We start from the raw sequence: 26,023 nt of genomic DNA on the forward strand, positions 1-26,023 counted from the left end.
ATTTGTCGACATAGCCCCAGATATCATGGTTGTTTGCTTAAAAAGCAATCCAGAGTACACCATTTTTCTGCTCCATTTGCTTGTTCTCACTGCAGAATAAAGTCAGATCTGTTCCATATTTCAGCGAAAAAAAATCCAGAAATTTAAACTGAATGTGTAAAATATTGGCCTCTTTTTCCAATCTATTGCAGTGTGTCGGTCAAGCTATTCACACTAGGTGTCAGTGAAGAGTAGTATTAGCAAATTACAGGCCTACTATTTAAAACTGTGGTTCTCTGTCACATATAAGACCTATAAAAGTGTTCCAAAATCAGCCATTTCTTCCATGTTCATTTCGTTTCAGTGTGTCAGTCAAGCTATTCACACTAGTTCTCTGTGTAGAATAGTTTTAGTAAATTACAGGCCTGCTATTTAAAACCATGATTCTCTGTCAGACATAACACCTATAAGAGTGTTCCAAAATCAGCCATTTCTTCCATTTTCATTACGTTGCAGTGTGTCGGTCAAGCTATTCACACTCGGTGTCTGTGAAGGGATAATATTAGCAAATTACAGGCCTTCTATTTAAAACCGTGATTCTCTGTCAGACATAACACCTATAAGAGTGTTCAAAAATCAGCCATTTCTTCCATTTTCATTTTTATTGGTTGGTGACACTTCTAGACCCATGCTACCTGGAGAACTTTCTGTCTCTTATTCCCTTGCAGGACAGGCCTAATAAAATGGTGCAATACGAGAAGGCCCTTGTTGCGGAATTATTAAAAAAATTCCCATCTGAAAACTCTGGCGTCAGAGGTCACAGTTCGTTGAACAACCAAGGAGTACAGGCGAGAGAGACACAAATGCAATCGCGCAGAGGAACGCTGTTAAAGTTCTGGGACAGCTTTCTCAGACCCTCCCATTGCACAAGCCCTGATGCGCAGGATACTCTCCGAAGGAGGGATAAGTTGCGGAAGATGCTGAGGGACTACCTTGCCGACCGTACAAATGTCCTCCATGATTCCTCTGTGCCTTATAATTATTGGGTATCCAAGCTGGACATGTGGCATGAACTTACTCTCTACTCCTTGGAGGTCTTGGCCTGCCCTGCCACTAGCGTTTTGTCAGAGCGGGTTTTTAGTGCCGCCGGTGGAATTATAACTTTCCAAAAGTTTGGCAGCCGTTGGACTCATTGCATACCCTATAACTGAATAGCAGACCCTCTCCTTTCTAATGGGAACATGTCGTACTCGTTATTGTGGCCCAGCTCTATGTGTCTTTAAATTCCTAGTGGGGTTTTTCCTAAATTTGGTCAGCCCTTGCAGTCACAGCATGGGCATTACCACTATAGGAGAACCACTCCTTTATAATGGGAACATTTTTTTTACTGAGACCCGCTTCTATGTATCTTCAAAGGGGTATTGGGTTGCGTCCAAATTTTTGGCAGTCCTTGCAGTCAGTGCATACGCAATAACAGTATAGGAGACCCACTCATTAATAATGGGAACAACAAAGCATAGCCGGCTGATGGCTCTCTAACAATATTCAGGGCTGACTGCTGGCCCTTTAAGAATAGTAAGGCTGTAAAAATAGTGTTTGTGACTTTCACAATATAAATGAAACAGGATGTGTCTGATGATATTTCACACACCACATGGCCAGATAAGGTTGTAAAATGTTAAAATGACATTTTCCGGTGGGTGAATGCATTTGTCTTGGTTGAAAGCAATGCAAAAGTTCAAAAACACATCAAAAACACTACTTGTGAACATAGCCCAAGGTGTGGAGGAGCATTTTTGTTTTTGGTTATTTATTTTGCCTTATATACAAGTCATTACCCTGGAAAGGATGTTCCTTAACATATTTCCCAGGAAAATCCATTTTGTTTTTGTTTTTGTATGTTTTATTGTGAGTCTGTAAAAGTGGCGTAATACCCCTGACAACGTTGTTGACAGCAGTGACCTGAGAGTCAGAAATGCTTCCAGGGGTCTTCTCCATGCTGTCCCCATGTCATTTGAGCACTGTTCCCATCGATTTCGGCAATTTTTATGCCCTCTGCAGACCGCCGGGGGGAGCCGCTGGAAAAAGTCTCGAGTTTTCCATAGACTTATATTGGGCTCGTTACTCGGACTGAGCACTCGAGCATTCCAATTTGCTCGACTCTAATAATGAGTACCCGAGCATTTTAGTGCTCGCTCTTCACTAACGGAGACCCAATCAGTAGTCCCCCCATTTCCAAAAATTACTGGCAGACACTTACAAAATGGCATCAATTTCAGTACAGTTGAAATTGTACAATTAGGGACGACTTCTCTTCCCCTACAGCCAACCCAGTAGACCCAATCAGGACAGTTCCCATTTGAAAACAATTAGGCCTAAAACCACCGAAGTGGCATCAATTTCACTAGAGTATCTCTAATATAACCGGGGATGCGTGTCTCTGTCTGAAGCCTCGATAGACTGCGCATGCGAGACACGCAGTCTGGCCCCAGCCGTTACAGGTAAGAGGAGCGTGTATGGCACTGAAGATCGCGGTATGCTTAGGCACTGAATGCATAACGTGATCTCCGGCACCATACTTACTTACCTGACTGGGAGGAGCTTTGCCGCGGCGCCTCTCTTCGCCTGAGACCGGGGCAGGAGTGAGGCGTCGGATCGGCACATGCGCATAGCGTTATCCGGCGGTGAGTATAACTGTTTAATTTTGTATGTGTGTACAGTGTGAAAGGGATGAGGGGGCCACACTTACCAGGATTGGGGGGTGAGGGAGCCACACATACCAGGATTGGGGCATGAGGGGGCCAAACATATCAGGATTGGAGGGTGAGGGGGCCACGCATACCAGGATTGGAGGGTGAGGGGGCCACACATACCAGGATTGTGGGGTGAGGGGACCATACATACCAGGATTGTGGGGTGAGGGGATCATGCATACCAGGATGAGGGGTACCACAAATACCAGGATTGGGGGGGGTGAGGGGACCATGCATAACAGGATTGGGGGGTGAGGGGTACCACACATACCAGGATTGGGGGGTGAGGGGACCATACATACCAGGATTGGGGGGTGAGGGGTACCACGCATACCAGGATTGGTGGGTGAGGGGACTATGCATATAAGGATTGGGGGGTGAGGGGTACCACGCATACCAGGATTGGGGGGTGAGGGGTACCACACATACCAGTATTGGGAGGTGAGGGGTCCATGCATACCAGGATTGGGGGGTGAGGGGTACCACACATACCAGGATTGGGGGCTGAGGGGACCATGCATACCAAGGTGAGGGGTACCACACATACCATTATTGGGGGCTGAGGGGCCCATGCATACCAGGATTGGGGGGTGAGGGGACCATGCATACCAGGATTGGGGTGTGAGGGGACCATGCATACCAGGATTGGGGGGGGAGGGGTGCCATGCATACAAGAATAGGGATGAGAGGTACCATACATAGCTGGATAGGAATGCGGGGTACCATGCATACCAGGATGAGGGGTATCATGCATACCAGAATAGGGATGAGTTGTACCATGCATATCAGGATAAGGATGAGGGGTGCCATGCATACTAGGATGAGAGATTGGGTGCCATGCATACCAGGTATCTGGGATGAGGAGGCCATACATACCAGAATTGGGATGAGGGGTGCCATGCATATCAGGATGAGGGGTACCATACATACCAGAATAGGGATGAGGAGTACCATGTATGCCAGGATAGGGGTGAGGGGTACCATGCATACCAGGATTGGGGATGAGGGAGCCATGCATACCAGGATTGGGGATGAGGGGTGCCATGCATACCGGGATTGGGGATGAGGGGTGCCATGCATAGCAGGATAGGGGATGAGGGATGCCAAGCATACCGGGATTGGGCATGAGGGGTGCCATGCATACCAGGATTGGCCATGAGGGGTGCCATGCATACCTCAAATGGGCATGAGGGGTGCCATGCATACCAGGATTGGGGATGAGGGGTGCCATGCATACCAAGATTGGGGATGAGGGGTACCATGCATACCAGTATTGGGGATGAGGGGTGCCATGCATACCAGGATTGGGGATGAGGGGTGCCATGCATACCGGGATTGGGGATGAGGGGTGCCATGCATACCAGGATTCGGATGAGGGGCCATGCATACCACGATGGGGATGAGGAGTGCCATGCATACCAGGATGTGGGTGAGGGGCCCATGCATACCAGGATGAGGGATACCATACATACCAGGATAGGGATGAGGGATGAGGTACCATGCATACGAGGATAGGGATGAGGAGTACCACACATACCAGGATTGGGGATGAGGGGTGCCATGCATACCAGGATTGGGGATGAGGGGTGCCATGCATACCAGGATTGGGGGTGAGGGGTGCCACGCATACCAGGATTGGGGATGAGGGGTGCCATGCATACCAGGATTGGGGATGAGGGGTGCCATGCATACCAGGATTGAGGGTGAGAGGTGCCATGCATACCAGGATTGGGGGTGAGGGGTGCAATGCATACCAGGATTGGGGGTGAGGGGTGGCATTCATACCAGGATAGGGATGAGGAGTGCCATGCATACCAGGATGGGGATGAGGGGTGCCATGCATACCAGGATAGGATGATGGGGACAGGATGGGGGCAGCACAAATACCAGGAGGGGGGCAGCACATACCAGCATGGGTGACCATATACCAATAAAAATGCTCGCCACCTGGGCGTAGAACGGGTTCAATAGCTAATAAGTAATATAATAGAGACCGATACCTCTTCCAATACAGCCAACCCAATAGATGGAGAATAAATCAGGATTCCCTACATTTCCAAAAATTAGGGCCTAAAACCTACAGCCTCAGCAGGAGCAGGTAGCTTGACAAAAGAATGCTGGATGGCGTTGGAAACAAGTTGCTATGTGAATTTCCATGTACCTTGTGACCTAATCAGATTTTAAAATGATGTAATAAAAACTTTGAATTTTTTAGGCTGTGTGCCCCCTAAGCGTTTTTCAAGCTTTTTTTGCTGCAGAATTTCCGCAGTGAAAACACTTAAAAAACACTTGGTAATATGTGCCCCATGGTCCCCTATGATAATCCGCATGTGCTGTGCACATGCTGGGGAAATTTCTGCTGCGGATTATCATTGCGGAAAAATACGCAGCATGTCCATTAATTTTGCGGACACACAGCGTAATTGCCGCCATTGACTTGCATTGAATCGCTTAATATCCGCATCACTACATGTGCAGATGCGGATATTAAGCGATTCAATGTGCGGATGGTACCCGGGTCTGGAGAAGAGGAGACTCTCCTTCAGACCCGGGTACCATGGTACCTGTTAAAAAAAGAAGTTAAAATAAAAAATAAACTTATACTCACCTTCCGATGTCCCCCGGTCTTTTCTCCGCTGCGTCCGGTCTCTTGTACGGCTTGCTGTGGTATGAAAGGACGTTCCATGACGTCATTTAGTTATGTGACAGGTCACGAGACCGCTGACGTCAGTGGTCGCGTGACCTGTCACATGACTAAATGACATCATGAAAGGTCTTCTCACACCACCGCGAGCCATAGAACAGACCGGATGCAGCAGAGAAAAGACTGGGGGCCATGAGAAGGTGAGTATAATGTTTTATTATTTTTACCATTTTTTTTCTTTTTTTCAACTATTAACTTGGTCACACTATATAAATCCATGCCTGTTGCATGGATTTATACACTGTGTGCAGAATTATTAGACAAGTTGTATTTTAGTGGATTATTTTTATTATTGATCGACAACTATGTTCTCAATCAACCCAAAAGACTCATAAATATCCAAGCTTAATATTTTTGGAAGTTGGAGTGTTTTTTTTTTAGATTTGGCTATCTTAGGAGGATATCTGTTTGTGCAGGTAACTATTACTGTACTAAATTATTAGGCAACTTAATAAAAACCAAATATAATCCCATCTCACTTGTTTATTTTCACCAGGTAAACCAATATCAGTGCACAAAATTCAGAAATAAACATTTCTGACATGCAAAAACAAAATCCAAAAAAATTAGTGATCAATATAGCCACCTTTCTTTATGATGACACTCAACAGTCTTACATCCATAGATTCTGTCAGTTGCTTGATCTGTTTTCGATCAACATTGCGTGCAACAGCCACCAGAGCCTGCAAGACACTGTTCTGAGAGGTGTACTGTTTTCCCTCCCTGTAGATCTCACATTTTATGATGGACCACAGGTTCTCTATGGGGTTCAGATCAGGTGAACAAGGGGGTCATGTCATTATTTTGTCTTCCTTTAGACCTTTCCACGCTGTGGAGTAGTTGGATGCATGTGATGGAGCATTGTCCTGCATGAAAATCATGTTTTTCTTGAACGATACTGACTTCTTCCTGTACTACTTCTTGAAGAAGTTGTCTTCCAGAAACTGGCAGTAGGTCTGGGAGTTGAGCTTCACTCCATCCTCAACCCAAAAAGGTCCCACAAGTTCATCTTTGATGATACCAGCCCATACCAGTACCCCACCTCCACCTAGCTGGCGTCTGAGTCGGAGTGGAGCTCTCTGCCCTTTACTGATTCAGCCTCTGGCCCATCCATCTGGCCCATCAAGAGTCACTCTCATCTCATCAGTCCATAAAACCTTTGAAAAATCAGTCTTAAGATATTTCTTGGCCCATTCTTGACGTTTTATTTTATGTTTCTTGTTCAAAGGTGGTCATTTTTCAGCCTTCCTTACCTTGGCCATGTCCCTGAGTATTGCACACCTTGTGCTTTTTGATACTCCAGTAACGTTGCAGCTCTGAAATATGGCAAAACTGGTGGCAAATGGCATCTTGGCAGCTTCACACTTGATTTTCCTCAATTCATGGGCAGTTATTTTGCGCCTTTTTTGGCCAACACGCTTCTTGCGACCCTGTTGGCTATTTGCCATGAAACGCTTGATTGTTTGGTGATCACGCTTCAAAAGTTTGGAAATTTCAAGACTGCTGCATCCCTCTGCAAGACATCTCACAATTTTGGACTTTTCAGAGCCCGTCAAATCTCTCTTCTGACCCATTTTGCCAAAGGAAAGGAAGTTGCCTAATAATTAAGCACACCTTATATAGGGTGTTGATGTCATTAGTCAACACCCCTCCTCATTACAGAGATGCACATCACCAGATTTACTTAATTGGTAGTTGGCTGTCAAGCCTATGCAGCTTGGAGTAGGACAACATGTATAAAAAGCATCATGTGATCAAAATACTCATTTGCCTAATAATTCGGCACACAGTGTAAAGTGTGACCAAGTTGTCAAGCACTTTTCCAAGTGATGCTAAAATCGCTTGGAAAAGCGCTTGATAACCCGCATGCAGAATTGCATGCAAAAATGCTTGACAAATGCTTCTACCTAGCAGGAAAAACGCATGTAAAATCCGCATGCGTTTTTCATGCCAGGGAGAAGCGGAAAAAATATGCAGCATTTCTGCATCGTGGGCACTTAGCCTTAATATAACTTTTTGGAGCTGGAATCTTTCACTTCTTTTTTTGCACAAAAGCCATATCACAGGCTGCAATTCTGCAAGATCAATGCAGCACACTGAAAACTATAACATCGCCTAGTCTGCACAGTCTGCAATTGGGGTGCAAAAGTCCTTTGAGATCCATGAGTTTGGCGGTCAACACTTTCATGGGACAGCCGGGTGCACTTATCCGTCAAGACACCACCAGCAGCTCTGAACACACATTCTGAGAGAACTCTGGCTGCCGGGCATGATAAAACCTCCAAGGCGTGACAGACGAGCTCAGGCCATTCATCCACTTTTGAAGACCAAAATGTAAAAGGATCAAAATCCTCACTGATGGTATTCGTATTGAGCTCTAGATAGTCCTCCACCATCCTCTCCAGTCATTCTCCACGTGTGAGACTTGTACTCTGTTGTGCTGGTGCACGAGCTGGTCTAAAAAATATGTGAAAGGACTCACAGAAATTGCACTGTGTGCCTCACTCCTATCTTGGGGAAAAGCTCTATTAAGGTTCCTTAAAAGCAATAGTTTCGATACTCCAACATTAGCGTGTACCTTTCCAGGGCGGGAAACATCTGGCAAAATTTACTCTTATAACGTGGATCTAACAGAATGGCAACCCAGTAGTCAGCATTATTTTGAATCCTAACTATATGGGGATCATGTTGCAGAAAGTGCAGCAAGAAGGCACTCATATGTCGGGCTCTTCCAGGTGGTCCAAAGCCAGACTCTATTGTTGGCTGCGTAACACTGATGCATGTTTCCTCCGTCCTCTCCTGCCAACCACGTTCAACAGAGACTGGATAATTATTCTCTTCGTCATCTCACTGTTGTTTGCCTATCACCTCTTCCTCCTCCATTTGTTCTTCGGCTCTTGCACCTTCACTAACAGTATGTCTGGTATCACCAAAACCCCTCGATCGTAGGAAGTCACCATCACTTGGCATCCCCCTGTGTGATGACTGTCTGGAACTTTGAGACATTCTTATCCCTTCCGCATCCTCCTCTTCTTCTGGGACAACCACCTCCTGCCTCACGCTATTCAAAGTTTTCTCCAGCATGTAGATGACCGGAATGGTGATGCTGATGACGACATTGTCAGCGCTAACTAGTTTAGTAGCCATTTCAAAACTGTGCAGAAGGGTGCAGAGGTCCTTAATCTGGTCCCACTCCGTAAACGTGATATGCCCCATGTCCGTTCTGCATTGGCTTTGGCTATACAACATGACATACTGCTTCAGGGCTCATTGCTGCTGCCACAGTTGCTGAAACATGCGCAGAGGGGAATTCCACCATGTCGGCACATCGAGTGTCAACCTGTTAACTGGCATGGAGAAAGAACTCTGTATCGATGCAAGTTGTTGACATGAGGGATGCGAATGGCGGAAGTGAGCACACAGCTTCCATACTTTCTGAAGCAGCTCATCGACGCCGGGATAGTGGCAGAGAAAACCATGTACCACCAGGTGCAGGGTGTGAGCCATGAAACTGAGCCTGGAGAGCTGTCCACAACTCTTCAGCTGTATGACTGCGATCTCCAAGGCATATTAATTTTAAGACTGCCTGATTTCGGTGAGCCCTGGCTGCACAGTACGGAGGTGGGGTGGATTTGCTCTGCACTGCTGGAATGCATGTCTCGTTAAGGCAGAGGTTGATTGCACAGGTGGAGGCCCTAGAGGAGGTGGAGGGCGCAGAAGCAGTGGCTGAAGAGTTAAATACAGAGGTTTGTTCTGCAAGCCTTGGGGATTCCAAGATTTGTGGAGCAGCCCCTTCCCAGCCTATCCCCACACCCACTAGAGTCACCCAGTGCCCAGTCAGCGACATGCTTACTCATCCAGGTGTCTGTGGTGAAATGCACCCTGGCAGATATAGATTTAGTCAAGGAATGGGTGATGTTGTCTGCGGCATGCTGGTGTAGTGCAGGCACAGCTTTCTTAGAGAAGTAATGGCAACTGGGCAACTGGTGCTGGGGGACTGCGACGGCCATCAGCTTTCAGAAACTGTCTGTATCTACCAGGCAGAAAGGCAGCATTTCCGTGGCCAACAGATTTGAGATGGTGGAGCACAACCTCTTAGCTTTGTCATGTGTAGGATGAAACGATCTTTTAATCTTTTACTTGACCACAACTGCGGGACCGAGGGCTGGCTGCGGTGCTGAGAGAGGGCGGTGTACGGTGAAACAGACAAACTGCTGGACTGTGAGTGAGGTGCAGGCGCAGAAACGTGTGGTGTGCTCAGTGAAATGAACACAGCAGGCATGTCCGCTTCTGTTACAGCTGACAGGCTCTCACTCAGCCTGACTGAAATGGGTAGAGAACCAAAAGTTTTGTGGTGGGAGACCTGCATGCCAATACTTGGCACGGTAACAGAGGAGGAAGAAGCATCGAATGCAGTTGATGGGGCAGCTGATGGCTCTTGAGTTCCTCTGGTCTGCATTTTAGCACAGTGAGATTCCCAGCGTAACGCATGTTGTGTGCTCATGTGAAGGTTCATGCATGTAGTAGTCAAATTATTGCACTTTTTCCCTCTACTGAGTTTTTTCTTGCAATGTGTGCAGATAACGTGAGTTGGCTCATCCTTTGCGGTCTCAAAAAAGGCCCATGCTAGGCAACCCTTGCCATCCCTGCGAGCGGCAGACCCGCAACCGCTGCTGGCCACAGCCACAATTGTGGGTAAGGATGCAGTGCTCCTTGTGCTTGCATCACTCTGTGTCTGCGCTGTAGGTCGAAATGTAACCTCCTCGTCTTCCTCCTCCACCTCCTCAGATGACCTACTTGGCTGCGTTACTCTGGGTTCACACCAAGTAGAATCTTCAACCTCGTCATCATCCAATATGTTATCCCATTCCTCGGCCTCAGAGTGACCCTTCTGCTCTTGTTGCCCTGACAGCACAGTACAGTCCGCATGAGCCTCAGGTATCTGAGTCTCATCAAGATCACCTCCCTCCCCGGTGGTTAACATCTGGTGATGCTTGGATCCTACTCTGTCCTGCCCCGAATCCAACGTAAAAACATTTTGGGCATCAGTGCAGATACTTTCCACCTCTTCTTGACTCTGTGAATGTTTGGAGTACACTTCTGATGCCCATTGTATAGAATGGGTGAACAGTTCTACAGACTCGCCCATCTGTGGTTCGCTACAGTCAGTTGGGCTCTTGGACAGTTGTGATACGGGAGGATGCAAGGGTAATTGGAGGGCCACCTCTGTGGACTGTACTGTGTGTGATGTTGAGGTGGAGGAAGAAGAGGAGAGGCCACTTGAGCCAGCGCTTGCCATGCACTGGAGACCCTGCTCTTTCTGGCCCTTATCAACAAGGCGTATCGCTGTTCGGCTGCCAAAGAAAAGGAGTGGAGTAGCCCGTCCAGTAACAGAAGTTGTCAGTTGTCTTTGGATAGGACATGACAGTGTTGGTTCACTAGTGCTTTCACTAACATTACCACCTACCCCACTTATACCTTGAACACCAAGTCTATTCCTCCTTCCACCACGACCTCTCTTTTTCCCACTTCTGTTGTTCAGATACTGTAGTAGGAGCACGTTATTAGCAAAACAAAATTAGATTTTTTCCTCTGCAACAGCTCTGCACACACCTGAATTTCAGCGGCACTAAATGACAAGGTAAGATATGGCTTGCTGTATAACGTTACTAACAGAACAAAGTATTTTTTTTACTGTGGTTGACGCCTATATAACATAGGAGATTTCTGGACCCTTGGAACTTAGTTCACTCTCCTGAGGATGATACATCCCTCTCCTTGCTGGTCCGAGAAATACAACGGTGTGTTCTTCTTCATCTGAACTTTCAAGGTCACTATCCACCTTTGGAGCTTCAGTCTGTAGTGGTCCCTTAGTCAATCTCGGACGATGCTGGTCTACTTCTGGGAAGTCTTGTTGTGGTGGGAGATAATCACAGAGTAGTAGTAAATTCCAATGGACTATTCTGGGTTTCTTGTCTCCCGTTTCCAATCGGATTTCATACACTGGGCTGTCATCGGCTTTCCTCTTTACGACCACATACTCCTTGTCTTCCCAGTACGAATGAAGTTTTCCTGGACCGCCTTTCTCACGTTCGTTTTTAACTAGCACCCGGCTTCCCGATGCCAATTCTGCTCCATAACATTTTCGATCGTAGTACTCCTTACTCTTGCTCTGTCCTTGCGTAACCACTTTGGACACTATGTTGTATGCCTCTGCCATCCGTTCCTTCCATTTATGAACATACTCCGGATACGTTCTATAAGTCTCTGACACCGGAGTATCGAACATGATGTCGATTGGCAGTCTTCGCAATCGTCCATACAATATGAAGAAGAGTGAGTAACCTGTTGCATCGCTCTATGTACAGTTATAAGCATGTACCACTTTTGATTGAGAACTCTTCCAGTCTTTCTTCTCGTCAGCAGTTAAAGTGCGCAACATCGACAATAATGTCCGGTTAAAACGTTCCACTTGTCCGTTACCCTCCGGGCGATAGGGCGTTGTGTGGGATCTCTGAATTTTACAGTACTTTGCTCGTTGGCAAAGAGCTGGTTCTCAAATTCTCTTTCTTGGTTGTGGTGTAACTTCATAGGGAACCCGAACCTCAAAGCAAAATCATTGAAGATCTTCTCTGCTGCTGTTCGACCTGCTTTATTGGTGGTGGCATATGCTTGAGCAAATCGAGTAAAATGGTCTATCACCACCAAGATATATTCGTAACCACCCTTGCACGTCTCGAGATGTAGAAAGTCTATTGAGACCATCTCAAACGGACACGTAATTTGGATGTTGCTCATAGGTGCCCAGGTTGATGTGTTGGGATGTTTATCTTTCAGACACCCACACTCCCTGGTCATGTACCTCTCAATATCTCTCTGCATGTAAGGCCAGAAGAAACGTTCACGGATCAAGTTTGTTGTCCTTTCCACTCCCAGGTGTCCCATGTTTTCATGGAGTTCTTTGAAGACCAGCCTACGGAATACTCTGGGTAGTTCCAACTGCCGGTTTTGTCCTCCTTTACGATACAGGATACTGTCTTCACTGAGGTAGAGCTTCGTCCAGTCTTTAACTAAAACAGATATTGCTGGTCACTCATTATCTCTTTGCCGTTTACTTGGAAACCGATTTTGGTCCACATAAAGTAGTATTCTACCAATTATCTGATCTTCCCATTGTTCTCTAAGGATTTTTCCTTTTGGAAGTTGTTGAATAGAAGGGGGTGATCTTGTTCTCTCGCTTTTATGGTGGATATACCGTTTTAACGGTTTCGATGTGACCTAACACAGTCTTTGGAGCCAGTCTAATTTCGTGTTTCGTAGTATTCATCACCGGTACTGTCACTCGAGCAAACCCACCACTAAGAATCATAAGCACAATCTCACCTTGAACTACGCCTTCCGGAAGTTCCGAGGAGTCTCTTGGCACAGTCTTTTCTGGCCTTTTCTTCCCGGTTCTACATGGACTCCACACCTCACCCCCACCATTTGGTTTGCAGGGATGATGGTTGGGCGCCAGCCTACCTTGACTTCTTTTAGGTCCATTGTATTCTGTGCTTTCTTTACTCTATGAATCACATTTTACGCCATAGCATTGGGTATAGCAAGCCATGTGGCAATTGCATCCACCACCAGAGTCCCTGACTTGTGTTTCGTGATGACCTCACTGATTACATTATAACACAGGATAGGATCCTCTGCCACGTTCTGATCACTGGTCACGAGAAAAGGTACCAAAAGCTCAATGGTGTTGCTGTTTTTCGCGGCCCTCAGTTGGATAGTCACTTCCACCCAGCCTATGAAAGTGATTTCAGTCTGGTTGACAGCTTTGCCGTGGAGTTCCACTGGTCCTAAGAGTTCTTTTAGCGACCAAAGACAGGTATGTGGCAGGTAGTGCCTTCTCCATTCTTCATTTAAAAGGCTTGCTTGGGCTCCTGTGTCCCACATTGCTTTTACCAGGAATCTATCTAGCTGGCACTGTATAAAACACCTTTCACCAATTAGGCTGATGAGGCTATCTTTCCTGACCGAGGAATCCTCCTCCCAGGAGTACATCATTTGACCTCTGCACTGGGCATTAAGTAAGTGATGCCCCTGTCTCTCTTGCAGCTGTTGTAGACGGGAACACACTTGGGTATAGTACTGACGCAGCCGTTTTACCTCATGCACCGTTCTGGGGTTTGGTGAGTTTTCGATTTGCTTCTGGGGCCTCCTCAGTGTCGTGGTTACCAGTCACCCCGAACTGGCAACCTCCTGTCTTTTAACCCAAACGACCGTGCCCATTGGCATTCCTTGGCATAATGTCCTTCCTCACCACATCTTAGACAGTGGACACACACCATACTCCGATTTGATGAACGGCACGCTTCACAAGCCGGGTATCTTCTATTTTGGAACCCACTCCTGGGTCTGTGGGATACAGGTTCTGGCCGGGAACAAATCAACTTTTTCACCTCAATCAACTCGGCTTGCAGTTCTCCTATTACTTCCTCCCAGTCAGCGCTGGCGGTCCTCTCTTTTGTTGGTGATTTAAAGTTCCCTCTCGGAGGTGGCACTGGAGGGTCTCTATGATGATCTTTGGACTGGCCACTGGGGGTTTCCAATTTCAGCTGACTCATTTTGGTGATTTTAGGAGCAGAGCCTTTCTTTAACTTTTGCTCGCTCTCTGACTCCAAACTAGCTGCCTCACTCATTTTTTCAATTAGGACTTCGTCCAGAATGCCAGGATCTTCTAGGTACTGTTTCAGCTGCAACTTGATGTCTTTGCTGATTAACCCCATTCCCAATGATCTCAAGAACTTCTTCTGGACTAGTCCAGCATCAAACTTCTCCTCCGCTTCTACATCTTGGGATGCAAACAACAGTCTATCCTTCAGTTCAATTGCTCTGAACAAGAAACTTTGGGGTGATTCGTTATTTTTCTGTGAGAGGTTAATGAGTCGGTGGAACAATTCTGAAGTACTCTCTTTTTATAGGGTCCTTTTAAAATCATCTTCAGCTGTTGCAAGGTCATTTGACTCTTCATTTCTAGCATACTATGGAGGCTCAATCCTGTGCTTATTGCTTTCACCACCCCCTCAACGATCTCATCTGGCTGGTAGCCTTTCTGTAAGCCTGCATTGATCTGGTGCAACTAGTTCATATAAGACAGTTTTTCTTTCTGTTCACACTCTCCAATCGGTCCCTGGATCTTGAATTCATTCCTTATGGTGATTTGTGGTGTTAGAGAGGACTGTCTTCCTGATTTATCTAACCCAAGCAGGTTAAAGGTTCTGCCTGAGTCTGTCAACCCGTTCAGAGGTTTTGACCGATTCTTGCAGGGCTGTTGCGAGGGCTTTGAATTGTTCTTTCAACTCCTGTAGTTCAGTCTGCGGACGAAGATTCCCGCTTTAGGTCATTTGTGTCATCCCTCCATCCTCCAACTTCAACCTGGTTAGAAACTGTGTTAGCTCCTGGAGGAAAGTCCCCATGACATATTCAGCTTCTTTCTCCCCCAGCTCATCCATTTTTGCATTAAGAGCAGCTAACAGTTGCCTGTGGTTGTGTGCTTTAGAAATCTGTTCTTCTGACATCTTTATATGTTCTGCTACTGTTCTCAATTCTTCACAGGTTAACTGATAAAACAGCTCACTAATTCTGTCCATTTGTATTTCCACATCCATTGCTGCTAGTGAGTTTTCTTTAGGGCTGGTCCCCTTTAACTGATGTAGCAGAGTTGAGTTGAGGTGCTGTGCTGCTGTGTTTTTCCAGACACTTTTCCTCTTCTCCCTCTATACGCTAATTCCCACTCAGGACTCCCCGTACGGGCCACCAATGTTACACGCACGCCGCTAGGTTCAGATAGGGCAAGACAGTTTTCATGAATTCGTTGGAATCCTGGGGGAACCGTTACTCAGGGCGACCATAGGCTGCAGCTTCTCTCAGGCACACAATAGATTCAATTGCTGACCAGACACATCTGACAAGAGTCTTTTTCAACAGTTTAACAGTGGAATTTAATCTGAAGCATGGTCAGTGCAATTCAGGGATATTACAGCAACAATCTTCATTACAGTACAGTCTAATAAAGCAGGCACAGTAACGTCAGCCTCTTCAGTAGCATAATTCAGCACACATTAGATCTCTTAGCAGCACACTTCTATGCATACACAACCACAGGTTTTTCCTTCACCAGGACTCAATGGTACACAGCACTCTTTATCCTGCATGGAGATGGAGGAGGGAAGGGTTTGATGAGAGAGAAGATCCCTATGACACGATTCCTTCCAGTCCTTATCTTTCTGCCCCATAATATTCCACACTGTTAGCTCAGGGAGTCTATTTGACCTGTGTTTAGCTTCCTTTCTGACATGAATTCTGTTCACGTGCCTTCTGTGAAATACAGATCACATACCACCTTTCTCTTCGGCTCCAGCCAGAGAATAATCAGATCCCCACAATCCCCCTGGGGCTCTGATAAAACCCTCTCTGTCTCCTGTGACTGTGTTAACCCTCTAGTTGCTGGATGCTTCTGGAGCACAACACTTCCTGTTTTCTGTGCTTGTGTTACTTCTAATAGTTGCTGGATGCTTCTGAAGCAACAGCACTACTTCTGCATGTCACATATATACTGTCAAACTTGGTTCATGTGAAATTCCATTGGTTTGAAAGAAAAAAACGAAATTGTCCTGCTATATGTGTTCAAATTTGGTCTCTCGGTCCCAGCCGCCACTTTTTCTCCCGTTGTGACTTTCCCATCTTCTACCAGCAAGTGTCCAAGAACATTACCTGTGCACTACTGGCATTGTCCACTTAACGACTGACACGTGGACAAGCGCTTGTGGCCAGGAATGCTACATTTCCCTGACAGCACAATGGGTGAACATTATGGAAGGCAGGGCCGAGTCCCACCATGGCATGTCACATGTGCTACCAAGAACGAAGATTTCTGACCCTACTTCTATCAGGGTTTCCTCCACCTCCTACACCAGGTCCTGCACCCCCTCCTGCTTCTCCTCATCTTCTATCTCCGATGTGCTATCTCAGAGCACATCATCCACATAAGCCTGAAGCTAGAAGTTCTGCAGCACTGCCTCAGTAAAGTGGCAATTGGCTCTGCTGTAGATAATTTATCTAGGAGACAAATGGCAAACAGCGGCAGTTACTTAAAGGAATAACAGACATGACAGATCTGTGTATGTTGCCGCTGAGCTTGCAACCAGGCATGGTCGTGTGTAGAGATGAGCGAACATGTTCGGAAAATGTTCGGATTTTTGAAATTCGGCACAATCATTGCGCATTCAGAGTTCTGATCGGACACCCGAGCATTTGGCAAAAGTGCGTGAAATGATCGTGTTTCTACTACTGTATTTTTAAGGACTTTGGTGAGGGTAGTGGTGCTGTATGATGAGCGGGGGACCCGTGATTGATGAGGGGAGGGGGTGTGGACTCGGGAGAGGTCAGAGTAGTGGCGGGCTGTTAATCTTATTTATCTTTTGTTTTCTTAAGTTAATGTGTGCAGATTCCGTCAAGCCAATCAGGGCGCAGGAACCATCCACAACGTCCAGACACAAAAGATTCTGTCATTGGCTGCTGAAGTCACATGTCCCTCTCCATATAAAGAGCAGACATGTTGTTTTTGCACCATTTTGTCAGTGTAACAGCGCAGATAGGCTGCTCCTGACGCTGGTCCCTTATACTGAAAGATTTGAGATAGTTAGCTAGGTGGTTGCTTCTAAGTCAGATAGTTTAGACAGATGGGATCCTGTCTGGCTGAGAAATCAACCTTCCAGAAGATCAATTGTTTTTGCTATTAGTGTGGTCTAGAAAGAGGCAGCAGGCCACATTTCAGCATAGAACACTGGTGTGCACTGCTGATATTGTGCTCCATGCAGGAGTACACCTTTGAAACTCTATTTTTTTCTGTTACTAACTTGATACCTACTGCAGGCCACATCTCAGCTTGAAATTTTTTGCCGGCGAAATTCAGCTGTATCCAGAGCTCATGCACAGTAAAAAAAATCTAATTTCTTCTGTTACTAACGTCATACATACAGCAGGCTACATCTCAGCTTTAAATTTTTTGGTCCTGATATTGTTCCCCATACAGGGGTTCACATGATAAAATATAAATTTGTTGTCTTACTACTGTGCTACAGAAACCATGCCACATTTCAGCTTTTAATTCTTTGGTGCTGATTAGTAATGAGCGAGCATTAAAATGCTCGGGTGCTCATTGTTCGGGTCTAGCAAATCGTAATGCTTGGGTGCTCAAACCGAGTAACGAGCCCAATGCAAGTCAATGGGAAACTCGAGCATTTTTCCGGTGGCCCCCCCGGAGGTCTGCAGGGGGCTTAAAAATTGGTCAAATCGATATAAACAGTGCTCAAATGACATGGGAACAGCATGGGGAAGACCCATGGAAGAATCTCTGAATACCAGGTCACTGCTGTGAGCAATGTTGTCAGAGTATTACGCCACTTTTACGTACTAACAATAAAACATACAGAAACAAAGCAAAAATGGATTTTCCTGGGAAATATGTTAACATTCTTTCCAGGGTAATGATTTATATATAAGGCAAAATAAATAGCCAAAAATAAAAATACTCCTCCACACCTTGGGCTATGTTCACACGTAGTGTTTTTGATGTGTTTTTGCACTTTTGCATTTCTTTTGGTGAAAAATACATTCACCGATAAATGTAATTTTAACATTTTACTACCTTATCTGACCATGTGGTGTATGAGACATAATCAGACACATCCAGAATAAACACTCATTTCCAGCTGATAATACCATCTAGCACCTGTCCCTATTTTAAAAGCAACTAACAGCGTTATCAATAGGGAATAGAGTTTTTTTTCAGCACAGAGTATAATTCAATAATCCCTGACTAGATGCCTGTAAGACGCTATCCCTACTGCTCTAGGTCACCCGTACACTAATCTCAGACAAGAGAGGTAATATTGTACAATAAAAAAATAGATTTTAACCGGCCCCAAAAAGATTTTTTTGGACGTGGTAGCAACAAACTGTGAAGGAACACAAGCAACCCTGCCTGCTTTCATGAATTTGTGAGTAAAGATCACTGTTAAAAAATATGAATCGGTCAATGAGTGCATGGAAAACATCAATCAAGTAATGCACTGTGGAAGAGATGTATTCGACGACAATGAACAACACTCATCTGTTGCTGATGATAGCTGCATTTATAATAGGGACAGGTGCAAGGTAACAGCAGTATTAATAGGGAATAGAATAGATTTTTTTTGCAGCAGCAGTACGCAGTATAAGGCAATAATACCTGGCTGGATTGGTGTAATATTCTATCCATACTGCGATAGCTCACCCGTAAACGAATGTCAGATAAGAGAGGTAATATTGTAGAATATAGAATGGATTTGAATTGGCCTTCCCACTATTAAAGAGTGGGTCTCCTATACTGTTATTGTGTATAAGTTATAATGCTCCTGGTGACACTAAAAATCATCTCTCACAAAACTCTGGCTGCCAGGTTGGATACCCAATAGTTAGAAGGCACAGAGGAATCACGGAGGATGCTGGTACGGTTGGCAAGTTACTCATTCGACTTCTTCCAAAACTTTTCCCTCCTTGTCAGAGTACCCTGCGCATCAGGGCCTGGGCCCTGGGAGGGTCTGAGAAAACTGTCCCAGACCTTTGACAGTGTTCCCCTGCCTCTGCTGCATCGTATTTGTGTCTCCCTCGCCTGTACTCCTTGGTTGTCCAACAAACTGTGGCCTTTGTGGCCAGCATTTTCAGATGGGAATTTTTTTAATAATTCTTCAACAAGGGTCTTCTGGTACTGCCCCATTGTTGTAGACCTGTCCGCCTCAGGAATAAGAGATATAAAGTTCTCCTTGTAGCGTGGGTCTAGAAGTGTCACCAACCAGTAATGACTGTCAACCAAAATTCTGGTACTGCAACATTTCATTAGAGTTCTTCGCCATGGGAAGGAGAGATAGAAAGTTCTCCTTGTAGCGTGGGTCTAGAAGTGTGCCCAACCAATAATTAGTAGTGTTGAGCCACCCCCGTAGTGTTCGAGTTCGGTTCGGTTCGTCGAACACCCGTGTGTTTGCCGAACTGTTCGTCGAACTGTTCGTCGAACACCTTCGAACACCGTTAAAACCAATGGCAGGCAAACAAAAACACATAGAAACACATAGAAAACACCTTCAAAGGTGTCCAAAAGCTGACAAACTGCTCAGAAGACACAACTGACACAAGGAAAAGTGACAAGTACATATAGTCATGCGAAAAGAAAAGAGGTGGAGGAGTAAAAGGAGGGGGAGACACAGATATAGGCATGTCATGCCCTTCTAAAATCCAAAAAGTGAGAAGCCGACACGTTCAGTCCGCTCCTGCCCGTGCCACCTCCGTGTCGCCGGGTTTGTGCCAGAGCCGCGGTGAACCCTGACGGCCAGCCCCCCTCTCCCAATACTGGTGCCTGTCCGCTGGTGGGTCGAGCGAGCCCCCCTGTGGTGGAGGCAGCTCTAAGCTTTTTAATTTAAATTGTCTCTCTAATTTGAATAAATACACTTTAAATCCATTTACAAGGATCTATTGGAGGGCAAGTCTCATGCCAGCAGCCGCGTAATTCCAGCTCCAGTAGCGTCCACTAAAGCTGCTGCAGTTAAAAAGCTTTTATAAGGATCGAGCTCGGCTGTCCACCGCAAGGCATCCTACTGCCAGTCCGAGCCCCTATGCCTTGGGGTGCCTCCTGATGCTCTTCACTGAGTATCCCGTGGTCCCGAAGCATTTCCTTTGAAAAAATGAAGTGTCCAAACTACAGGTGGTGTAGCTTGCTTAACAGCCGGGATAATCCGCTGACTAGCAGACACTGCTACTAGGCACAAAGTATTTCCTGGGCTAGATGCAGTTAAAAATTTGTAATTAGATACTCTCGTTGGATGCTGAGAAAGCATTCCATAGAGTCTCCTGGCACGCCATATATGATTCTCTTAAAAAGCTTGGGGTAGGGGTCTAGGGGACCCTTTTATAGCCAAAATCACGGCCCTGTATCGCAATACGTCACCTAGGCTGAAGATAAATGGAACTGTAGCACCCTGAGGGCTCGGTTGCTACAGAGGTATTGCACCTTACCCAGAGGTGTGATATCTCACTCTCAGGTAAGGATGTAGTGTGGATCAGGACCCGACACCTGCATGCATTACACCACATTGCCGTGGGGCAGGGCGACCAATATGCCCCTGAGATGGGCACGACAGTCCCTGTCCCTGGCTGGAGTGGGGGGAGGGAACACTGAGGAAGGGGAACCCTGTAGTGCAGGAGCAGGGAGGAAGCAGTTCCTGGGTGCATTGAGAAGGGAGTATAAAAGGTGGGCACCATCTTAGTTCAGTGCAGAGAAGTCTGAGCAGAAGTGGCAGGGAGCAGGGGCTCTGCATGAGCTCTGCTCCGGAGGCGGGCCTAGTAACAGAGGCCCAGGCCTGGAAGAGGGAGAAGGAAGGAAGAGGAGCGGAGAAGGCTCCAGGAACGAGGAACGAAGGGATCTCAGGGGTGCGGACGGGCGAGTCGCCACCGCACGCCCGAATCCACCTGCGTGGAGGGGTCAGGCCAAAGGGGGAGACCGGTCCCCGAAACTAGTGGAGGCAGGAAAAGACCCTCAGCTAGAAACAGGAGGCTGTGACATTTTATGTGGCGCAGCCCCTCGCTACACCCGCTAGGAAGGCACCACATAGGGTCAGGGAAACTGGCGCCAAGTTTACCAAGAGGAGGCCCGAGGCAGCCGGACAGAAGGGTTGCTAAGAAAGGCCAGACAAAGGACACACAAAGGGGGTCCTGTGAAGCACTCCAAAGTTATCTGGGAGTTGTCTGAGCCCCTCACCTGGTGAGCACAGTACGACGTGGGCAGCCGTTACCTGCAGACGTGGTCTGGATAATAAGAACTGTGAGTAAATGCCCTGGACTGCATCACTGACTCCGTGTCATTACTGCTGCTGCCCTGCACCATCACCCCCATCCTCCGCATACACTGCCCAGAGGCTATACTCCTCCCGTGGGGAGTTATGCTACGCTCTGCTGCACCCACAACACCAGCCTCAGCGGTCTGCCCTGGAGCGGCGGTTCACTCTGACCGCAATCCACGGGTGGCGTAGTCGGACATTTAAACATCAAAACCACATAAATAGTTCCGCCACTGGTTTGACCGCCCTGAGCCACGGAACCGGGTTGCCGCCACGGAGACTACAACCACCAGCATCCACCAAAAAGGGTCCGACTCCGGGTGTCCCAAGGCCCAGGGGGCGCGTCAGAACATTTTCATCACCTTTCACAATCACCAATGGGACAAGGCAGGGATGTTCTCTGTCCCCTCTCTTATACATCCTAGTGACGGAGCACCTGCTCTCATCAATTCGCCAAAACCCCAATATTAGGTGGATTGAGGTGGGAGGCACCGAGTACAAGTGCTCTCTATTTGCTGATGATGTCCTAGTATATATCACTCAATCACATATATCCATCCATGCTGTTATGGCTGAAATAGATCACTTTGTTACATGGTCAAATTTTAAAATCAATGCAGCGAAGTCTGAGGCCCTCGATGTCTCCCTCCCCAAATCCATATAGGATTCCATCCAGTCCAACTTTCCCTTTGCCTGGCCCTCACAGGGTATCAAATACTTAGGAATTCCTATTCATAGAGACCTCTCCCATCTATGTTATCTTAATTTTGGGCCCTTTATTGAACAACTCCATACAGACCACGGTTGGCAAGTTAGAACTGTAAGATTCACTACGTGAACCACTGGTGTCTTGTGGAAAAGCACATGTACACTGTGTTCCAAATTATTATGCAAAAAGTGTTTAGGAGTGATAAGGGAAGAATTTGTTTGTTTGTCAGTTAAACTCATTGATGGTGATGTGTGTCAGGGCTCTTTATATCACTGTAAGCAATTGCAGACACCTGTGCTAATTAGTTTGGCAGGTGTGTCCAATGAAAGGCAAGACTACTTAAGAAGGCTGTCTCACATTATTAAGCAGCCTACATTTTCTGCCAAAATGGGAAAGAAAAAGGATGTGTCGGCTGCTAAGAAGCAACAAATTGTGGAGTGTTTAGGTCAAGGCATGACTACAATCAACATTGTGCGATGATCAGGATGAAGTGTCTTGGCAATCAAGAAGTATGTAGCTGATTCACAGTAAACACGTGTGCGTGCTGATAAGGGCAAATTGAGGACTCTTTCCTACAGGCAATTACGTCAGGTTGAAAGAGCAGCGGCAAAAAAGCCTTGTCATAGCAGCAGACAAGTTTTTGAAGCTGCTTGTGCCTCCAACGTCCCCCGAACAACAAGATGCAGGGTCCTTCAGAGGCTTGCAGCTGTGCATACGCCATCCTGTCGACCTCCTCTTTCCACTTCACACAAGCAGAAACGGCTCCAGTGGGCCAAACATTACATGAAGACTGATTTCAAAACTGTTTTGTTCACGGATGAGTGCCGTGCAGCGCTCGATGGTCCAGATGGATGGAGTGGAGGATGGCTGGTTGATGGACACCCCACGCAAACACGGCTACAGCGCCAACAAGGAGGAGGTGGAGTAATGTTTTGGGCTGGAATCATGGGGAGAGAGATTGTCGGCCCCTTTAGGATTCCTGAAGGCGCTAAAGATGAACTCCATAATGTATGTGGATTTTCTCAAACAGCACTTCCTGCCATGGTTCAAGAAGAAGAACCGTGTATTTCACAGCAAGATCATTTTTCTGCATGATAATGCACCATCTCATGCTGCACATAAAACATCTGCATCTCTGGCTGATATGGGCATAAAAGGGGACAAACTTATGGTGTGACCCCCATGCTCCCCTGACCTCTACCCCATTCAGAACCTTTGGAGCATCATTAAAAGGAGTGTCTATGATGGCGGGAGGCAGTTCACATCTAAGCAACAGCTCTGGGAGGGTATTCTGTCCTCATGCAAAACAATTGAAGCAGAAACCATCCAAAACCTGACAAATTCAATGGACGAGAGAGTTCAGAAGCTCCTTTCGAACAAGGGGTCCTATGTGAAAATGTAACATCACCTAGAATAAAGTTTTGAGTTGAAAACTGTTTGATTTCAGTTTCTAACAACCTGCTAATGCTTATAATTTCAAAAATGACCATTTTTTTGGTCTTTATTAAAATGAAAAGGTTGATCGAAAAGTTTGGGGGATCTAAGAGTGTGGCAACCCAGTAGTCATGATTACTTCGAATTCTGACAATATGAGGGTCATGCTGCAGGTAGTGCAGCAAGAAGGCACTTATGTGTCTTGCGCATCTCGGAGCCCCAAAATTATTTTCCGGGCTAGATGCAGCTAAAAATTATTATTAATTTTAAATCTGGTGAAGCTTTAGTATAGATGGCCTAATAGGATCAGTGCTGCCCACTGCTACAAAGCCCAAATTATTTTCCAGTCAAGATACAGATAAACATGATTAGTAATTTTAAATCTGGTGGAGCTTATTATAGATGGCCTAATAGAATCAGTGCTGCACACTGCTACAAAGCCCAAATTATTTTCCAGCCAAGATACAGATAAACATGATTAGTAATTTGAAAGCTTAAAACGGTTGGTAGGGTGATTTTAACCAATCATCAAGCTTTTACTCTCCCCAGGATGACACAGGGGTAGAAAAGTCGTTTCGGATCCATGATTTGTTCATCTTTATGAACGTGAGTCTGTCTACATTATCAGTGGAGAGCCGCGTGCGCTTATCTGTCAGCACACCACCAGCAGCGCTGAACACACGTTCAGACAGAACGCTGGCTGCGGGGCATGACAAGATCTCCAAGGCGTAAGTGGCTAGCTCCGGCCATTTATCCAGATTGGAAGCCCAAAAAGAGCAAGGCTCCAGTGACACAGTCGTGGCTTCAATGTTTACTTGGAGATACTCCTGTACCATCGTCTCTAGGCGTTGACTATGTGTCAGACTTCTTGTCTCCTGTGGCCTTGCAAAGGATGGGCTAAAAAAGTGGTGAAATGATTCCGCAAAATTGATGTTACCAGCAGATACTGTGGTTCTGTTACGGTTTGAGTGCTGAACACTTGACGGTCCCACGGTTGGCAAGTTGGAACTGTGAGATTCACTACGTGCACCACTGGTATTTTGTGGAAAAGCACATGTAAGATTCTGCAACAGTCTCTGCTGATACTCCTGCATGCGTGCATCCCTTTCTATGGCAGGAATAATTTCTGCAAATTTACTTTTGTACCGGGGATCTAACAGTGTGGCAACCCAGTAGTCAGGATTATTTCTAATTCTCACAATTCGAGGGTCATGTTGCAGGTAGTGCAGCAAGAAGGCACTCATGTGTGTTGCGCATCCAGGAGCACCAAGTCCCTGTTGTGTTGGTGGCGAGGTAACAATCATGCTTCCTTCCTCTGTCCTCTCCCCCCAACCTCGCACAACAGAAATGTGATCAAGGTCTCCCTCATCTGATGAGTCTTCCATCAGTTCGTCCTCCACTTCTTCCTGGGCTCCTGCACCTTCCTCACTAGTTTGGCTGCTACCATGCGCCCTGGTAAAACCATCTCCCCCACCCTCACATGCCTGCCGCCTTGGTGCTGCCGACCGTCTGGACCTTGCAGATGTTAGCCCTTCCGCATACAACTCCTCCTCCTCTACTTCCTCCACCTCCTCTTGTGCCACCACCTGACTCCGAATTCTGTTTAACATGTGATCCAGCATGTAAATCACCGGAATAGTCATGCTGATAATGGCATCGTCAGCACTAAACATCTTCGTCGCCATTTCAAAACTGTGCAGAAGGGTGCATAGGTCCCTGATCTGAGACCACTCCTCCAGCGTGATTTGCCCCACCTCTGGATCTCGTTGGCCCAGGCTATACGTCAGAACGTATTGCACCAGGGCTTGTCGGTGCTGCCACAGTCGCTGCAACATGTGCAGAGTTGAATTCCACCGGGTAGGCACATCGCATTTTAGCCGTGAAGTGGCAGGCCCAACGACTTCTGTAGAGATGTAAGTCGCTGAGCTGCGGGATGCGAACGGCGAAAGTGAGCACACAGCGACCGTGCCCTCTGCAGAAGGCCATCTAGTCTGGGATAGTGGGCTAAAAATTGCTGGACAACCAGGTTCAACACGTGAGCCATACAAGGCACGTGTGTGACATTGCCCCGGCGAAGGGCCGCACCCAGGTTTGCAGCATTGTCGCACACGGCCTTCCCTGGTTTCAGGTCCAGTGGAGACAACCATTCATGAAATTGGTTCTCCAGAGCTGACCACAACTCCTCAGCTGTGTGACTCACATTTCCCAGACATTTCAATGTAAAAACCGCCTGATGACGTTGAGCCCTACTGCCAGCATAGTAAGGAGGTGTGCAGGATCCCTTCTGCGCAGTTAGAAAGCTTGTGGCATGACCAGACAGGCTTTGGGTGCAGGTGGAAGACCGAGAGGAGGTTGAGGAGGCAGAAGCAGTGGAGGAACTTTGACATAAAGAGGATTGACGCACAACTCGTGGGGACGGCAAGACTTGGACAGCAGCCCCTTGTCCTGCTGTCACCATAGTTACCCAGTGCCCAGTCAGCGACATGTAATGCCCCTGTCCATGCCTACTCGTCCAAGTGTCTGT

This window comes from Phyllobates terribilis, unplaced genomic scaffold (assembly GCF_046119375.1).
Source record: "Phyllobates terribilis strain yellow unplaced genomic scaffold, ASM4611937v1 Scaffold_4__5_contigs__length_816908805, whole genome shotgun sequence".
NCBI lineage: Eukaryota > Metazoa > Chordata > Amphibia > Anura > Dendrobatidae > Phyllobates > Phyllobates terribilis.